Raw genomic sequence first — 17,368 nt, 5'->3', positions numbered from 1 at the left:
GAGCTGAGAATCCTGGAGAAACCAACATTCCCAAGCGAGCTAAAAGAGAGAATTCAGGCCGGGTGCGGTGGCTCACACCTGTAATCCCAGCACTTTGGGAGGCCGAGGCGGGCGGATCACGAGGTCAGGAGATCAAGGCCATCCTGGCTAACACGGTGAAACCCTGTTTCTACTAAAAATACAAAATATTAGCTGGGTGCGGTGGTGGGCGCCTGTAGTCCCAGCTACTTGGGAGGCTGAGGCAGGAGAATGGCGTGAACCCGGGAGGCGGAGCTTGCAGTGAGCTAAGACTGTGCCACTGCACTCCAGCCTGGGTGACAGAGCAAGACTCCATCTCAAAAAAAATAAAAATAAAAAATAAAAAATAAATTAAAAAAATAAATAAAGGGATGGGTCTGGCTAGTTATCTGCAGCAGGAGCATGTCCTTAAGGCACAGATTGCTCACGCTGTTGTTTGTGGTTTAAGAACGCCTTTAAACAGTTTTCCACCCTGGGGGGCCAGGTGTCCCTTGCCCTCATTCTGGTAAACCCACAACCTTCCAGCAAGGCGTCATGGCCATCATAAACATGTCAGAGTGCTGCAGAGATTTTGTTTATGGCCAGTTTTAGGGCCAGTTTATGGCCAGATTTGGGGGCCTGTTCCCAACATGTCCCCCTTCTTTGTTTTGCAAAACGATAAAAGTAAAGGCAGCTTTGTCATGGTGACCTACTTCTCACAGGAATCGGGATCCTCATCTGCAGACTATACAAAGACAAACAATACAGATTAAAAGCACAATTGTCATTGAAATCACAGAGCTTCCAAGAGATTTTATCCATTTTAATGGGTTACTAGCTGCTAATCTGTCTGCAGCTCCTTCAAGCACTCCAGGTCCTGGCATTAAGGTCAGGTGTGCCTGGGATGCTTTAAATATTTGTCCTTTTAATTTTGCAATATCCAAAGACAAATTTGTAGAGTGTCCTTCTAGATGCTTTTTTATTCTTTCTCAAATTTTGATCTTATTAAGAGCTATTAATAGTTTCCACAAATCCTTATGTTTAGCTCCTACAGCAGGCCATATCATCTGAGGTTGAGGTGCCACTATACTGCCATGTTTCCAGATAATAGGAACTCTTGCCATATTTCTTATCGTTTCTATCATCTGATCATTTTATTCAGACCAGTTGAACACAGTGTGGCCATGCCATGCCGACTGAGAGGTGCAATTCAAGCTAAATGTCCCCTTAGGGGACCAATCAATAATGATTCCATAGGAATCACTGCGCAGCACCTCTGCCTGTTATGCAATGCAATCTTCCTAAACAAGTACGTTCATTTTTTCTGGCCAGGTCCAGTCCTGTTTGAAAACAGGTTTTTGAGGGCGGTATGCCTCAATTATAGGAGCAGATTTGTTATGGTAAATACTGAGATCAGAAAGCATGTGTAACTGTGTCATAGAGTGATTACATCCAGGCATTATTGCCAGCCAAGATTGATAAATATGCCCAATAAGTATAATTGTTCTCTGTGTCAGCCCTTGTTGAAGGAATACTCATGGCAATGGTGATCACCGCTACCATAGCTACCATTAAATTACTCATTGTGACTGGCTATCCTGCTTTCCTCAGGTTTTCTTCCACCATCTGTGACAGCTTCTTGATCTGTCCCCAGGTGAGTGGCTGTGTTCAATGGGTGTTGCTTGTGACAGTTTGGGTCCTCCTCAGCATCAGTCTCGACATGGCTGCAACCCAGGGGTCCTCGGGATCCTCCTGGAATCTCTTCCTCGGCATCTGGTTCATGATAAGGTTTCAGGTGTCTTGATGGTATCCAAATCGGCTGTTGATTCTGGCCTGGAGACACACACACACGCATAACCTCTACCCCAAGTTATTATTTTACCTATTTCCCAACTTTTTGTTATCAGATCTCTCCACCAAACTAGATATTCTGCTTCTGTCTTTGCAGCTGGTTTCTGTAGGTGCTGTTCAGCTGCTGATAACATCTGGCCTTTAGGTAGCCTCAAAAAATGTAAAGTTAATAATGCTAGATTCAATTGTATGGAGCGTGTCCCGTAATCCCTGTTTCTCCCCCTTCCTTGTATTTGTCATCAGTTGTTCATCTGTATGAAATCGTAACTGAGCATTTTCAATTAACTGTGTGGAATGAACCATGTATGAAGAATCAGAAGTCACATTAATAGGCATATTAAAAGCAGGTATAGGTTCTGGAGGCTTAACAATGACCGCCATCAAAAATGATATCCTAAACCTTGGTGGGAACTTTGTCTTTCCACTTGAAGCGGTTCCTTCAAACCTTGCAAATTTTTTCCTAGTCCCATACCAGGGACATACCCCATTTCATGCATCATATGTTGACTTTGAGGGCTATATAATTGCTCAGGAATTAGAACTTGTGTTCCCTATTGTTGTAATAAATCTCTCCCCCATAAATTTATAGGTACAGAGTTATAATTGGTTGAATAGTCCCAGGTTGTCCATCAGGCCCTTCACAATGTAAAATGTAACTACTTTGATATACTTCTGGGGCTTTACCAACTCCAACTATGTCAAATTAAGCGGGTTGAATTGGCCACATGGACGGCCAGTGCTGTAGAGAAATGATTGAAATGTCAGGCCAGGCGCGGTGGCTCACGCTTGTAATCCCAGCACTTTGGGAGGCCGAGGTGGGCGGATCACGAGGTCAGGAGATCAAGACCACAGTGAAACCCCGTCTCTACTAAAAACACAAAAAATTAGCCGGGCGTGGTGGCGGGCGCCTGTAGTCCCAGCTACTGGGAGAGGCTGAGGCAGGAGAATGGCATGAACCCGGGAGGCGGAGCTTGCAGTGAGCCGAGAGCGCGCCACTGCAGTCTGGCGTGGGTGAAAGAGCGAGACTCCGTCTCAAAAAAAAAGAAAAAAAAAAAAGAAATGATTGAAATGTCCACTCCTGTATCTACCAAACCTTTACATTTATTTCCCTGAATAGTTATTTTACAGGTAGGACGTTTATCAGTAATTTGATTCACCCAATAAGCTGCTTTGCCTTGTTTATTTGTGCTTCCAAATCCTCCTGTTGGTTTAATTTCACTTTTCCCCATTCCCACATACAGCATTATCAGGAGCTGTGCTATGTGCTCTCCTGGCTCTGCTTTCCAGGGAACAGAAGTCGATAGAACAATTTGAATTTCCCATTTGTAATTTGAATCAATGACTCCTGTATGTATTTGTACTCCTTTTAAACTTAAACTAGACCTTCCTAGAAGTAATCCTGTCGTGCCCGCTGTCAAGGGTCCACAGACTCCTGCTGGAGCTTTTTGCAGGGGTTCTCCAGGCAGAAGGCTCACAGCTTTTGTGCAGCATAAATCTACTGTGGCACTACTGGCTATGGTGGGGGACAGACGTTGTACAAGGGTGAGGGAATGGCCTGAGCCAGAAATGCCCCAGTTTGGAATGGGGCCCGGGACAGGCCCCTCATGGCTTTTCCCAAAATGAAAAGGAAAAGGCTCAAATGTAGCTATAATATTTCCCTGTTGTTCCTGGGGGGTGTATTCTAACAGGGAACTGCCAAGCCTCTAAATCACCCTCTCTTCTAGCTTGCTGGATTCCTGCCTGAATAGAACTGAGAGCAGTCGCTTGAGGTGCTGCTCGAACAGTCACTGGAGCAACTACTTTTTGCCAGTGTCCTCTGGAAAAGAAAGATCTAGAAGGTCAGGCCACTCTTTTTGTTCAAAATAAGGAGGAGGTGCAGAAGGGTGGGGATGAACCTCTTCTTCCATTGCTGCTTTAGCTTTAGCTGGCAAACAAACCTGCTGTGTAACCTCTTCTGCTACTTCATTATACTCTCCTTCCTCCTTATCATTAGTGTGAAAAGGTTCCAAGGTGGAACGAACCAGAGCCCACACTTGTCCCATCATTACCCTGATGCTTCCGAGCTCCCCTTCTTACTCAGCACAGGGATTGCTCAAGAGCACTCGGGTGTCCTCCAGCTTAGCTCCACGTTCTCCAACTGTTGCTCCAGCAACACCTTGACCTGGGTTCGAGCCCCATGTATGGGCACCACTTGCTGAGACCAGCTCTGTTGTGCAGACCCCAACCCAACGGTGCTAGAGCAATTAAAGACACATACACAGAAATATAGGGTGTGGAGTGGGAAATCAGGGGTCTCACAGCCTTCAGAGCTGAGAGCCACAAACAGAGACTTACCCACATATTTACTGACAGCAAGCCAGTGATAAGCATTGTTTCTATATATTATAGATTAACTAAAAGTATTCCTTATGGGAAATAACGGGATGGGCCAAAATAAAGGCATGGGTCTGGCTAGTTATCTGCAGCAGGATCATGTCCTTAAGGCACAGATCACTCATGCTACTGTTTGTGGTTTAAGAACGCCTTTAAGCAGTTTTCCACCCTGTGGGGGCCAGCTGTTCCTTGCCCTCATTCCAGTAAACCCACAACCTTCCAGCGTGGGCATCATGGCCATCACAAACATGTCAGAGTGCTGCAGAGATTTTGTTTATGGCCAGTTTTGGGGCCAGTTTATGGCCAGATTTCGGGGCCTGTTCCCAATATTTCACCATGTTGGTCAGGCTGGTCTCAAACTCCTAGCTTCATGATCTGCTCTCCTTGGCCTCCCAAAGTGCTGGTGTGAGCCACTGTGCCTGGCCTAAGAACATACATTAATGTCCAATAAGCACATTAAAAAGTGCTCAGCATCATTAGTTACTAGGAAAATGTAAACTGATCCACAGTGAGATGTCACTTCACACCCACCAGAATGACTATAACCAATCAGCAGATAACAGCAAATGCTGGAGAGGATGTGGAGAAATCAAAATCCTCATACACTGCCAGTGAAAATATAAAATGGTGCAGGCTGGGCGTGATGGCTCACACCTGTAACCCCAGCACTTTGGGAGACCGAGGTGGATGGATCAAGAGTTTGAGACCAGCCTGGGTCAGGAGTTTAAGACCAGCCTGACCAACATGGTGAAACCCTGTCTCTACTAAAAATACAAAATTACTTTTTCACAAGATGGCACCGAAAGCGAAGAAGGAAGCTCCTGCCCCTCCTAAAGCCAAAGCCAAAGCCAAGGCTTTGAAGGCCGAGAAGGCAGTGTTGAAAGGTGTCACAGCCACAAAAAACAGAAGATCTACATGTCACCAACCTTCCAGTGGCCCAAGACACTGCGACTCCAGAGGCAACCCAAATATCCTCGGAAGATCACCCCCAGGAGAAATGAGCTTGACCACTATGCTGTCATTAAGTTTCTGCTGACCACTGAGTCGGCCACGAAGAAGATAGAAGACAACAACATGCTTGTGTTCATTAAGGACGTTGAAGTCAACAAGCACCAGATCAAACAGGCTGTGAAGAAGCTCTATGACATTGACGTGGCCAAATTCGACACCCTGATTCGGCCTGATGGAGAGAAGAAGGCCTATGTTCAACCGGCCCCTGATTATGATGCTTTGGATGTTGCCAACAAAATTGGGATCATCTAAACTGAGTCCAGCTGGTTAATCCTAAATATATGTATATCTTTTCACCATAAAAAGATACAAAATTAGCCGGATGCGGTGGCACATGCCTGTAATCCCAGCCACTTGGGAGGCTGAGGCAGGAGAATCACTTGAATCCGGGAGGCGGAGGTTGCACTGAGCTGAGATTGCACCATTGCACTGCAGCCTGGGCAACAAGAGTGAAACTCCATCTCAAAATAAATAAATAAATAAATAAATAAATAAATAAATAAATAAATAAAATGGTGCAGTCACTTTTTCGGAAGATAGTATGACAGTTTCTCAAAATGTTAAAAATAGAATTGCCTTAAACCCAACAACTTCGCTTCTAAGTAAGTACCCAGGGAAGATGAAAATGTATGTCCACACAAAGGCTTGTACGTGAATGTTCATGACAGCACCATTCACAAGAACCAAAAGGTCGAGACAACCCAAATGCCCATCAACTGGCAAAGGGATTAAAACATGGAATATACAACGGAATACTGTTCAGCAATCAAAAGGAAGTTCTGATGTGTGCTGCTACATTGATCAACCTCAATAATGCAATGCTTCATGAAAGAAGCCAGACGCAAAAGAACTCACATTGCCTGATTCAGTTTATATGAAATATCCAGAACAGCCTAATATACAGACAGAGCATAGATAACTTGTTGCCTAGGGCTGGGGATGAGAATGAAAAGTAACTCTGATGGACACAAGCTTCTTTCTGGGATGATAGAATGTTCCAAAAGTAGATTTTGGTGATGGTTGCACAATTCTGTAAATATACCAAATATACTAAAAATCATTGAACTGGACCAGTGTGGTGGTTCACATCTGCAATCTCAGCACTTTGGGAGGCTGAGGCAGGAGGGTCACTTGAGCCCAGTAGTTTGAGACCAGCCTTGGCAACATAGGGAGACCCCATCTTTCCAAATAATTGAGAAATTTGTTGGGCATGGTGACACACGCCTGTAGTCCCAGCTATGCCATAGGCTGAGGCAGGAGGATGGCCTGAGCCCAGGAGGTCTCAGGTCTTAGCATGGCCATGGAGGACAGCCCTCCATGATCCTCTCCCTTTCTGAGATCCTCCTCCTGCCCCCAGTGCCCTGTGTTCAAACCTGAGCGCACCCTGTAGCGTCACACTCAGCCCGGACTCCCCTGCCTGGGGTGCCCCGCCTGGCCTAGGAACCGGGAAAACCTACCCGCTTCCAAGACTCGGCTCAAGCACCTCTTCCTGCTGGCTGTGTGGGGTATTGTTTGTTTGTTTGATTGTTTTGAGACAGAGTCTAGCTCTGTCACTCAGGCTGGAGTGCAGTGGCGCGATCTCAGCTCACTGCAACCTCCGCCTCCAGGATTCAAGTGATTCTCGTGCCTCAGCCTCCCGAGCAGCCTGTAGGCACCAGCCACCACATCCAGCTAATCTTTGTATTTTTAGTAGCGACGGGGTTTCACCATGTTGGCCAAACTGATCTCAAACTCCTTACCTCAAGTGATCCGCCGGCCTCAGCCTCCCAAAGTGCTGGGATTACAGGCGTGAGCCACCGCGCCTGGCCTCTGCTGAGTGTTTTCTGATACCCCTCCTCTGCCCCCACTCCTGGGGACCCCACAGTCCGCTGAAGAGCCTTCTGCCCCAGCGCCTCGCCCCACTGTTTGGTCCTGTATGTTTCCATGGCTGCCTCGCCCTCTTAGGCCACAGCCTCCTGCAAAGTAGGGCCCCGTATCTCAGTTGGCTTTGCACTCCCAGTGCCTGGCACAGAGCCGGGCTCCCATGAGCACTCAACAACCCTTGAAAATTGACCGGAATCCTGGACAGCGCCAAGGCAGCGCGGGGAATGGGAGCGTGATCTGCTGCCCTCTCCTGGCAATGGGAAGCATTGTTCTAAGCACAGACACTTCCCTCTCAGCTGTACAAAAACAACTGCGGGATCGGGAAGCTGGAAAAGGAGCTGATGGAGGATAGGGGATATGGATGCTAAGGAGACAAACTGGATTGAGGGGTTGCTGAGACTCTGCCGTCTCCCACACTTTTCCCACGTTCGTGGACGCAGGGGCGAGGTCAGTGCTTTCAAAGGAGGATGCATCCTCAGAGAGGCTCTGGCTCCCCCCACCAAACCCTATACTCTTGGATGAGATCTCGCCTGTCAATATATGCGGTTGCCATGTTATAACTATCACTGCACCTTTAATGCACTTCAGTGAGCGATCACTGAGTTTTTTCCACCATTGTTGTAAAATCTGTTTTGCTCTTGTGTGTAAAAAGACTGTGAATTTAACCACTGGCTTCTCCTGATGTTAACTCGGCTTCCTACAGCTGGGAGGTTGTCTCTGACATTCTGGGTTTCTCAGCTTTCTGTCAAAATCCAAATACAGTCAGTCCGCAGTATCCGTGGGGGATTGGCTCCAGAACCCTCCCTTGAAGATACCAACATCACAGGTGCTCAAGCCCCTGTACACAATGGCACAGCGTTTGCAGACAACCTATGCACACCCTGCAAGCTCTTTCTTTCTTTCTTTCTGAAGGAATATAAAACTATTTATATTTATTGACCACTGTTCACAATAAAATAAACAATATATAGTCGAATAACATTCTGCTTGCTGCAGAGTTGTTTTTCCTGGCTTCTGCTGAACCAGTAAAGAAAATACTGAGTCTACACGTAAGGAATGAGTGGGGGTGTGGTAGCACCCCTCACACGGGGACACCAGCTGCAGGGGGCCTGTCCCTTGCAGACCCCTGACCGGGTGACAGATGAATGAATTACACTCACTCTCAGACGTTCTGCTTTGCCAGTCCAGCTGAGTGTCTCCGAGCTGCTTACAGACTCCAGCAGAGTTCCTGTAAACAGTCGCGACTCGGCCCTGACCAGCTAGTGAGACTCGCATTTATTGGTAAAGATTAATTGACAAAGACTTGAGTCAACACCACTAGAGGGTAATTGACACTGTGGACTTCCCAAGTAGAAAGCACTTAAGCACCCACTGTACATCAAAGGTTAATCTTAAGACCACATGAGTAAACAAGCTAGCTAGATAACTTCCCCACATTCTTTTGTTACTACTTTAATGGATTTAACTAAAGGTAAAGGGACCAGGCTGCCTTTACCAGATCTATTACCAAAATTATGCAAACTTCTCCGCCTTCCAGGAAGATTTCTGTCTATCTCTGTAACAATCTCTAATATTTTTCCCAGCAGCCTGATTGAATCTGTACATTGGGGTACAGAAGAAACATGCAGGTCAATAGTTTAGATTACAAGAGGCTGTTCACACATTTATGGCAACAGGTCCTAGATTGCCAACACCTCTAACCATCTCATTAGGTTTCTATGAGCCAAGTCTTATATATTCCGTGAATCATGACCTTTTAGTCAATATAGCAACAGAGATTTCAAAAGTTTTTGAAGGAATGACCCTCTGGAGAAATTGTCAAATGTTCATTTAACTCAATTTTGTTTAGCTAATTAAAACACACTGGGATTTGTCTTGTTTCCTCATCTGGATGGGGAAACCTCCAGTGATGTCAGTGATAAAATTTTTCCTTTTAGGAATTTTGCAAACAAACCACTTCATTTATAGATATAGATGCTTTAAAATTAGCCAGTTTAAATTGTCCTATTAAGTAGAATAATTTATTTCACTTGAAATGTATGGCTTCAGGAAAATTTTCACTTTAACTTGAAGTGATTATCTCGTAGCTTGCTTAGAATAATGGCATCTCAAAAACATGGGTTTGCCTGTGGCTTTTGTTTCGGTGAATTTTTTGTATGACATGGTGCTGGAAATTCTTCTACTTGTGGACCAATTTTGGTGACCATCTTTCTGTCTCTGCAGTCTCTTAAGCAGATTGACTATGATGCATGTCACATGAAACAGTTTTCTTTCTGTTCTATTATTGTGGAGTTTTTCTGGGGCTGGAGAAAATTCTTTTAATTATTTTTTCCAAACACTGTCTAATTACCAGACATGATATAAACACATAAGGTGCCAACCAGAATTTACTCTAGAGGGGACTTTCCCTTTCAGACTTCCAGTCAACTCACACTTGTGCAATAAAGTGCATGCTGTCCCCTAAATATGCAGGCAGAATTGTGTTTCTGCCTATTTGGTATCTATAGTCCTCTACAGTCACTTCTAGAGAGACTAGACCAAATTTCTACCAACTTCACTGGGCAAAAATCAATCGTTTTATCTCAATGACTCTTGTTACCTTCAGACCTGAAACTGATTCAGAGACCATGGGGCCCACAAACCTAATCAGTGTAACGTGTTCATTGAGTACACATGCAGACATGAGAATCTCCACTTTCCCCTTTTTTCTCTTGGTAAAATGTTCACAAATGTGCAGGTAACACCTGCTGCTACTCCAGCCATTTGAGCCCTAAATCTGCAGCTCTACATTTTGTATCCAGGTCTTGAGATTGGGGAAATAGAAAATTTTTATCTAAAAATGCAAGTCCTTTTGGTTATGAAACTCAGACATTGAAATGAAAGTGCAGTTATGTCATTCTCCCCCTTTAGATTATGTATTCATCTCTTGAAACTTCACTATGTGCCACAAGTAGATATATATTAAACTAATAATACCACATTGGGCACTATATCTCTTACCCTAAACCATAATGATATATGTCTAATTAATAACTAATATTACTTCTTTAAATAAATAAAAATTTCTGACAACTCTATCAGCCCACTCTCTGTCCCTTTGTTTTTGTCTGTACAACTCCTCTTGCAAATGCTGCTAATCAAAGTGTAGATTCCAGGCAACTTGAGTCTTTGCTCCCAGGTTATAATCCTTAAACTTCACCCAAATAAACTGTCTACTTACATTCAAAAAAAAATAAAAAATAAAAAAATAAAAAACCATTTACATGTGCATTTTATGTATACACACACACAAAAATAAATAAATAAATAAAAATCTAGAATGGTCCTTAGGCTTATAAGAAAACAAGTTTGGCCAGGTGCAGTGGCTCACGCCTGTAATCCCAGCACTTTGGGAGGCCAAGGCAGGCAGATCACCTGAGGTCAGGAGTTCAAGACCAGCCTGACCAACATGGAGAAACCTCATCTCTACTAAAAATACAAAAATTAGCTGGGTGTGGTGGCGCATGCCTGTAATCCCAGCTACTTGGGAGGCTGAGGCAGGAGAATTGCTTGAACCCGGGAGGCAGAAGTTGTAATGAGCCGAGATCATGTCATTGCACTTCAGCCTGGGCAACAAAAGCGAAACTCCGTCTCAAAAAAAAAAAAAAAAAACACACAAGTTCTGATGGAGTAATGACTGAAAATTTCCCCCAACATATAGAAAAGCTGTTCTCTAATGCAGAAGAAATAATATGCCATGGTATCAAAGGTTCTGTTCTAATAAAGGAAGCAACTACAGAAATCTTTTATTTGTTCAAAGTAGCCAGTGTTATTGATGAAAAAGAAACCCCAACAACTCTTCCAACACTACTTTCAAAACAAACATATCAAACTTGATTTTCACTAGAATGTAGTTATTTTGTCACATTAGTAAATCAAAAAGCAAGACCCAAATGTTATACATACATATATATATATATATATATTTAATGTGAACGATTATTGAGTTTCATCTTCTGGACAAAAATGCCAAGTTAGTCTCTCTTCATAAAAAGCAATTACTGGCCAGGCATAGTGGCTCACACCTGTAATCCCAACACTCTGAGAGGCCGAGGTGGGCTGATCGCTTGAGGCCAGGAGTTTGAGATCAGCCAACCCAACATGGTGAAACCCCATCTCTACTCAAAGTAAACACAAAAATTAGCCGGGCGTGGTGGTGAGCACCTGTAATCCCAGCTACTCGGGAGGCTGAGGCAGGAGAATTGCTTGAACCCTGGAGGTGGAGGTTGCAATGAGCCAAGATCATACCACTGCACTCCAGCCTGGATGACAGAGCAAGACCGTCTCCAAAAAAAAAGCAGTTACAACTAAGAAAACTGCATACTTGCTTCTTTTGCCAGCATGAAGTCGGCCTCACCTGAATCTTTCCACTTCATGAGAAACATCGATTTTCCACTGCCATCTGTGGCACCAATTACTCTTTCAGGATCAAGACCTGTGGCAAAGCCTCTTGGTTTGTCAGCAGCATCTCTTTTCTTCTGTGATTTGCTGACATCAGATTCACTGTGAGATACAGATTTTCTTTTTGTATCATCTTTTTCTTTACCAGCTTTTTGAGAATTAAGAAAAGCTTCAATTAACTCTGGACAAGTTAAATTAAAAAAAAAACATTTTGCAAGTGAAAAGACATGCCACAGACTAGAAGATCATTACTATATATGTGTGTGTGTGTGTGTGTGTGTGTGTGTCAAAGCAAATTTTATCTATATCAAGAAATCTCACAGATTAATAACCAAACAACAAAATTCTTTTTTTTTTTTTTCGAGACAGAGTCTCGCTCTGTCACCCAGGCTGGAGTGCAGTGGCGTGATCTTGGCTCACTGCAACCTCTACCTCCCAGGTTCAAGCGATTATCCTGCCTCAGCCTCCCAAGTAGCTGGGATTACAGGTGCCCACCACGCCCAGCTAATTTTGTGTATTTTTAGTAGAGACAGGGTTTCACCATGTTGGCCAGGCTGGTCTTGAACTCCTGACCCCAGGTGATCCACCTGCCTCGGCCTCCCAAAGTGCTGGGATTACAGGCGTGAGCCACCGCGGCCAGCCAACAAAATCCTTTAAAATGGGCCAAAGATTTAGACAAGTCTTTCACAAAAGAGGCTATCCAGATGGCCAATAAGTATATGAAAAGTGTTCAACTTAATTAGCTATCGAGAAAATACGGATTATGTATTATGTATCTAGCTCTACATCCCCCAGCTGCTCTAGAATGAAAAGGACTGACAATATCATGTGTGGGCAAGAGTATGGACCAACTGGTGCTCTTGTACACATCCGGTGGCAGTGAAACCTGAACCACAACTGCAGGCAATTGTCAGTATCTACCAAAGCCAAATATAAGGAAAACCCAAACCCAGAAATTCCACTTCTTAGGTATCTACCAAACTGAAATAAGCACGTATGTTCAAGAGTCATGTACAAAAATATTCTGAGAAGCTTCATTCATCATAGCCAAAAACTGGAAGCCCCAGTGTCATCAACAATAGAATGGATACAGTGTGGGGTGTTCAAACCATGGAACATTACAAAGCAGTGACAGGTAATGAGCTACTCCTGTCTGCCACGAGATGGATGAATTTCAGAAACATAATGCGGAAGGAAGGAAGACAGTCATAAAAGAGTCTATACTGTATGATTCCTCTTGAATGATGTGCAAAACAGATATAACTAATCTATTATGACAAACATCAGAATAGTGGTTACTATTGGAGATGAGGATTGACTGGGAGGGAACGTCCAGGAGCCTGAAGGGTGCTGACATTTTCTACATCTTCATCTGGGTGACAGTTTTGTGGATGCATACATATAGAAAAATGTATCAAGCTATACATTTATGTTTTGTCTCTTTTAAAAGTAAATAAATATGGTTTTCCATATTTCAAGCTCTTTCTCAAGTTCTAGCTCTTTGTGAGGCCTTCCCAGAATACTTTTCCCTGATGCTGCCATTCTGCACTTTGAAACTGTGCCACACTGGCTAGCCCTGGGTTCTGCTCTACTTCTCTTTATAGGCAAGCTCCTTAAGGGAAGGTAGATTCTGTCACAGACTCTGCACTCCGCAGCCTCTGGTACAGACCTAGGAACCTAGCAGGTGCTCAATAAACATCTTCCCACCGGTTGGCCATCTACAGGAAGTATAAATTTGTGGGACCAAACCCTGAGGACAGGGACTGTGGGATGTTCTCCATCATTTTCCCCTCAGGGAAAGGAAAGAGAGGATGGTTGGGGTGCCACATAATTAATCAGTGAAGCCCCTGGCAAACAAGAGCCCCTTAAAAAAAAAAGATATCCCTCTTCTCCAAGGGTGTATGAGTCTAACGAGGGACAGATTGGTCTATCCAGGAAATCTATGTGGGAATCCCCACCCCTGGCCAGGGCTTCCAGCAACCTTTCTCCCCAGGAGGAAATTAAACCTGAGGAGGTAAACCCAACGGAAAACCAAAATAACTCCCCCAGAGGAGGCTACTTGCAGAGAGAAGGACTATGGAACATCGCATCTGTGAGCCTATGTGGAGCGTGAAACTCAGAGATACTGTGAATACACATTTTGGCCAAATGCTAAAGGGATACATACTAAAGTCAATATTTGACTAAACAAAAACTATTACCAACAAAGAATGAACTTCCAGGATACACGAATAAATAGGAACTCTCAAATAAATCATTATTGCTATTATAATTCATACCTTTTTTAAAAGTTAGCAGACTCATCATAGAAGTTTGATGTTATACTGAAGGAACAATAATGTCTTAATTTCTCAGTAATGACAGCTGCTGGATTGCTCCTGTGCTCACTGCAGTGCACATTTATGATCTTAAATATACGCTTACTTTCAACTGAGGATGATGGAAGTTCAGACTCTTTTTACCAAGTGGCAATCCATGTCCTAGTTATGCTAATTAGATATGATAATAACCTAGACACATACATGATGCTTTTTCATGTGTAAAATTTTGTGTTCATTTTTTGGTAGAGATAGGGTCTCACTATGTTACCCAAGATGGTCTTGAATTCCTGGCCTCTAGCAATCCTCCTGCCTCAGCCTCCCAAGGTGCTGAGATTACAGGCATGAGCCACCACACCCGGCCACATGATCCTTGATAACACACAAGTTCAAGGAAGACAGAAATAATGCTGAAATCAGCCTTTGGCTATTTGACCCTCTGAAGATCCAGGCCAAAGCCAAATTTCAGTGCATCTACAGATACAGCAGGATGAAGATTTGCTACTTCCTATCTCTCCAAGAGCAAAACAGAAATATGAGTATTTATCAGAAGCAAGAAATTAGATTTTATAAAAGGAAACAAGCTTTCTTTCAGCAGGACAACCACCAAATATCACATTACCTCCTCTCAAGGAGATCAGCTAATGGTGGGATTCATGGAAGTGTTGACACCAAGTCTACTTTTAAGGGGCTTTCAGTCTTGTTGGAATGACAAAATATCAGCAGGGGAAGCTACTGTGAGTTACGTGAGCTAGTCAAGCTCACAGTCAAGTGTCCAGGAGCATAAAGCACAGATGTAATTTAACATTAGAAGAGAAGCACTCCTCTGGAACTAATGGAGCAAAGCCATATCTAGACCAGTGGCTTTCAACTTCCGGGCTGGAGACTTCCACATCTTCAACTGCATATTCCAAGGCCCGGGTCTTGTGGCTCATGCCTGTAACCCCAATTCTTTGGGAGGCTGAGGCGGGCAGATCGCCTGAGCTCAGGAGTTCGAAACCAGCTTGGGCAACACAGTAAGACCCCGTCTCTACAAAAAATAAAATTAATGGGTGTGGTGGCGTGTACCTGTAGTCCCAGCTACTTGGGGGACTGAGGTAGGAGGATTGCTTGAGCTTAAGATATTGAGGCTGCAGTGAGCCATGTTCACGCCACTGCACTCCAGCCTGGGTGACAGAGCTTGAGAGCCTGTCTCAAACAAACAAACAAAAAACACGACTGCATATTCCAGCAATCAACAGGCTGAAGTGTGGCACACACACTACCACTCACCTACTCCCTGTGTACCATATACAAGTTCAGGTACTTCACACGTAATATCCCATTGCCAGTTTCAGTGGCTCACACCTGTGATCCCAGCACTTTGGGAGGCCAAGGAGGGAGGATCACTTGAGCTCAGGAGTTCAGGAAAAGCCTGGGCAATACAGGGAGATCCCATCTCTACAGAAAAAAAATTTTAAGTTAATCAGGCATGGTGGTCTGTGCCTGTGTAGTCCCAGCTACTCTAGAGGCTGAGGTGGAAGGATTTGCTTCAGCCTGGGAGGCGGAGTCTGCAGTGAGCTGTGATGCACCACTGCACTCCAGCCTGGGCAACAGTGTGTGACCCTCTCTCCAAAAAATAAATAAGCCATTTAATCTTCAGAGAAAACCCCTGAGAGAAAGGCATTATCATGACAGCCATTTTAGGGACAAGGAGACCTTCCTCCAGGACTCACACGGTGAGTTCAATGATGAAGCTGAGATTTGAATCCAGGTAAAGAGCTTGTGCTGGAATTGGAACCCAGCAGAGTCCAATCCAGAGCCCGTGAGCTTAACCTTCACGCAGGTCTTCACTATGCACAGGCCTCACATAGGGGCCTACTATTTTTAAATTGTATGAAAACGGGACTAAAATCACTAACATAAATAAATGTTTCAAGAAATATGTAGAGGCCGGGCACGGTGGCTCATGCCTGTGATCCCAGCACTTTGGGAGGCCGAGGCAGGTGGATCACGAGGTCAGGAGATGGAGACCATCTTGGCTAACACGGTGAAACCCCGTCTCTACTATTTAGCCGAGCATGGTGGTGGGCACCTGTAGTCCCAGCTATTTGGGAGGCTGAGGCAGGAGAATGCTGTGAACCCGGGAGGCGGAGCTTGCAGTGAGCGGAGATCGCGCCACTGCACTCCAGCCTGGGCAACAGAGCGAGACTCCGCCTCAAAAAAAAAAAAAGAAATACGTAATAGCTTTTTTGGTCAGTAGAGTTTCTATTTTCTCAATCAACAGACACCAAAGTTAACAAGAAAATATGTAAAAGTCCTTAACAGCTTTTTTTTTTTTTTTTTTGGCATTACATTTTTGACAAATTATACTGGGAACATTCTAACTCAGGCTGGGTGAGATTTCCAGGTTTCATTGTACTGGTATGCTGCATAACATGTATGCACACATGAACACACACATCTACATGCATTTCAGTCTTTTGAACGATCCAAATATCATATAATTATTTGGATGTTAAGTGCATTGGCAGCCTAGGAAGGTCAAAATATGAACTGTAGAAACAAGGGGTCTTCATGCGTAAATGATGGACCCAGAGTTTGGGATCTGAGCCAGGTCAGCTCTAAGAGGCTCAGTGTGACAACAAAGTTTCTGATCCCAGCAGGAGTCACCTACAGATAAGGTAGATGATAAAAAGTGTGCTGACTTCCTCCTCCTGCAAAAAAAAGGGGACATTTTGGAAGAATTTCGAGTGGTACCAGTTAAACATCTTTAATGAGAATACTAACTTAAATGGCCTGGGGAAAGGGTGAGGAGACGGAGGAAAGAGACTAAAACACGTGCACACTTTCTACAGTCACGTGTACTTTTTATGATCAGAAAAATATCGCATAAACGACCAGGAAATATTCTAAGAGAAACAGTAAGTTCCTGCTCCAGTATTCAAGACCCCAATGCCTGTGGTCCCCTAGTTTCCTCCTTCACTGTGTGAGGACAGAGCTTCTCACCGGGAACCTTGCCCTCATGCCCTTCCCTGTCTCACAGACCTCCGTTTTTTTAGCCCTTTGTCCCTGTCTCCACTGCAGCGCCTATCAGATCACACTAAAACGACCGTTATTTACCAACTGCGGAGTTGGAGGCGAGCACTGAGCTAGATACCATACACAGATTCCCGCTTTTTTAACCATTAAATCACCCTCTTTTACAAATGTTACTATCTCTATTTTACAGACAACAAACCGAGGCATGAAGATTAACTAACTTGCCCAATTTAAACAGCTAACATAACACATGGGCCACCCAACGTCCCTTACTCCAAAGCACATGCTCATTCCACTAGGGTATTAGGCTATGTGTTAATGTAATGGCAGGCAATCTGAAGCGCTCCACTAAGCATGTGCCGAACAGAATTAAAGGGCGGGGGGGTCCCACACTGTCCGCTTCCGATGAAGAAAAAGACGCAGAAAAGAAACAGCCACACGTGGAGAATCAATCAGTAGGTGCAAGCCAAGAACAGTTTGCGGTAAACTGCCAC

The 17,368-nt window shown here is 44.2% G+C and overlaps 1 pseudogene; it reads left to right on the top strand.

Moving 5' to 3' along the window:
- The first annotated feature begins 5,014 nt into the window (after positions 1 to 5,014).
- Positions 5,015 to 5,484, top strand: LOC129481924 (large ribosomal subunit protein uL23-like; annotated as a pseudogene).
- Positions 5,485 to 17,368: the final 11,884 nt, after the last annotated feature.

The sequence above is a fragment of the Symphalangus syndactylus genome, chromosome 5 (genome assembly GCF_028878055.3).
Source record: "Symphalangus syndactylus isolate Jambi chromosome 5, NHGRI_mSymSyn1-v2.1_pri, whole genome shotgun sequence".
NCBI lineage: Eukaryota > Metazoa > Chordata > Mammalia > Primates > Hylobatidae > Symphalangus > Symphalangus syndactylus.
The sequence above is the reverse complement of the archived record's forward strand: the minus strand, read 5'-3'. Positions and strand labels throughout refer to the sequence as shown.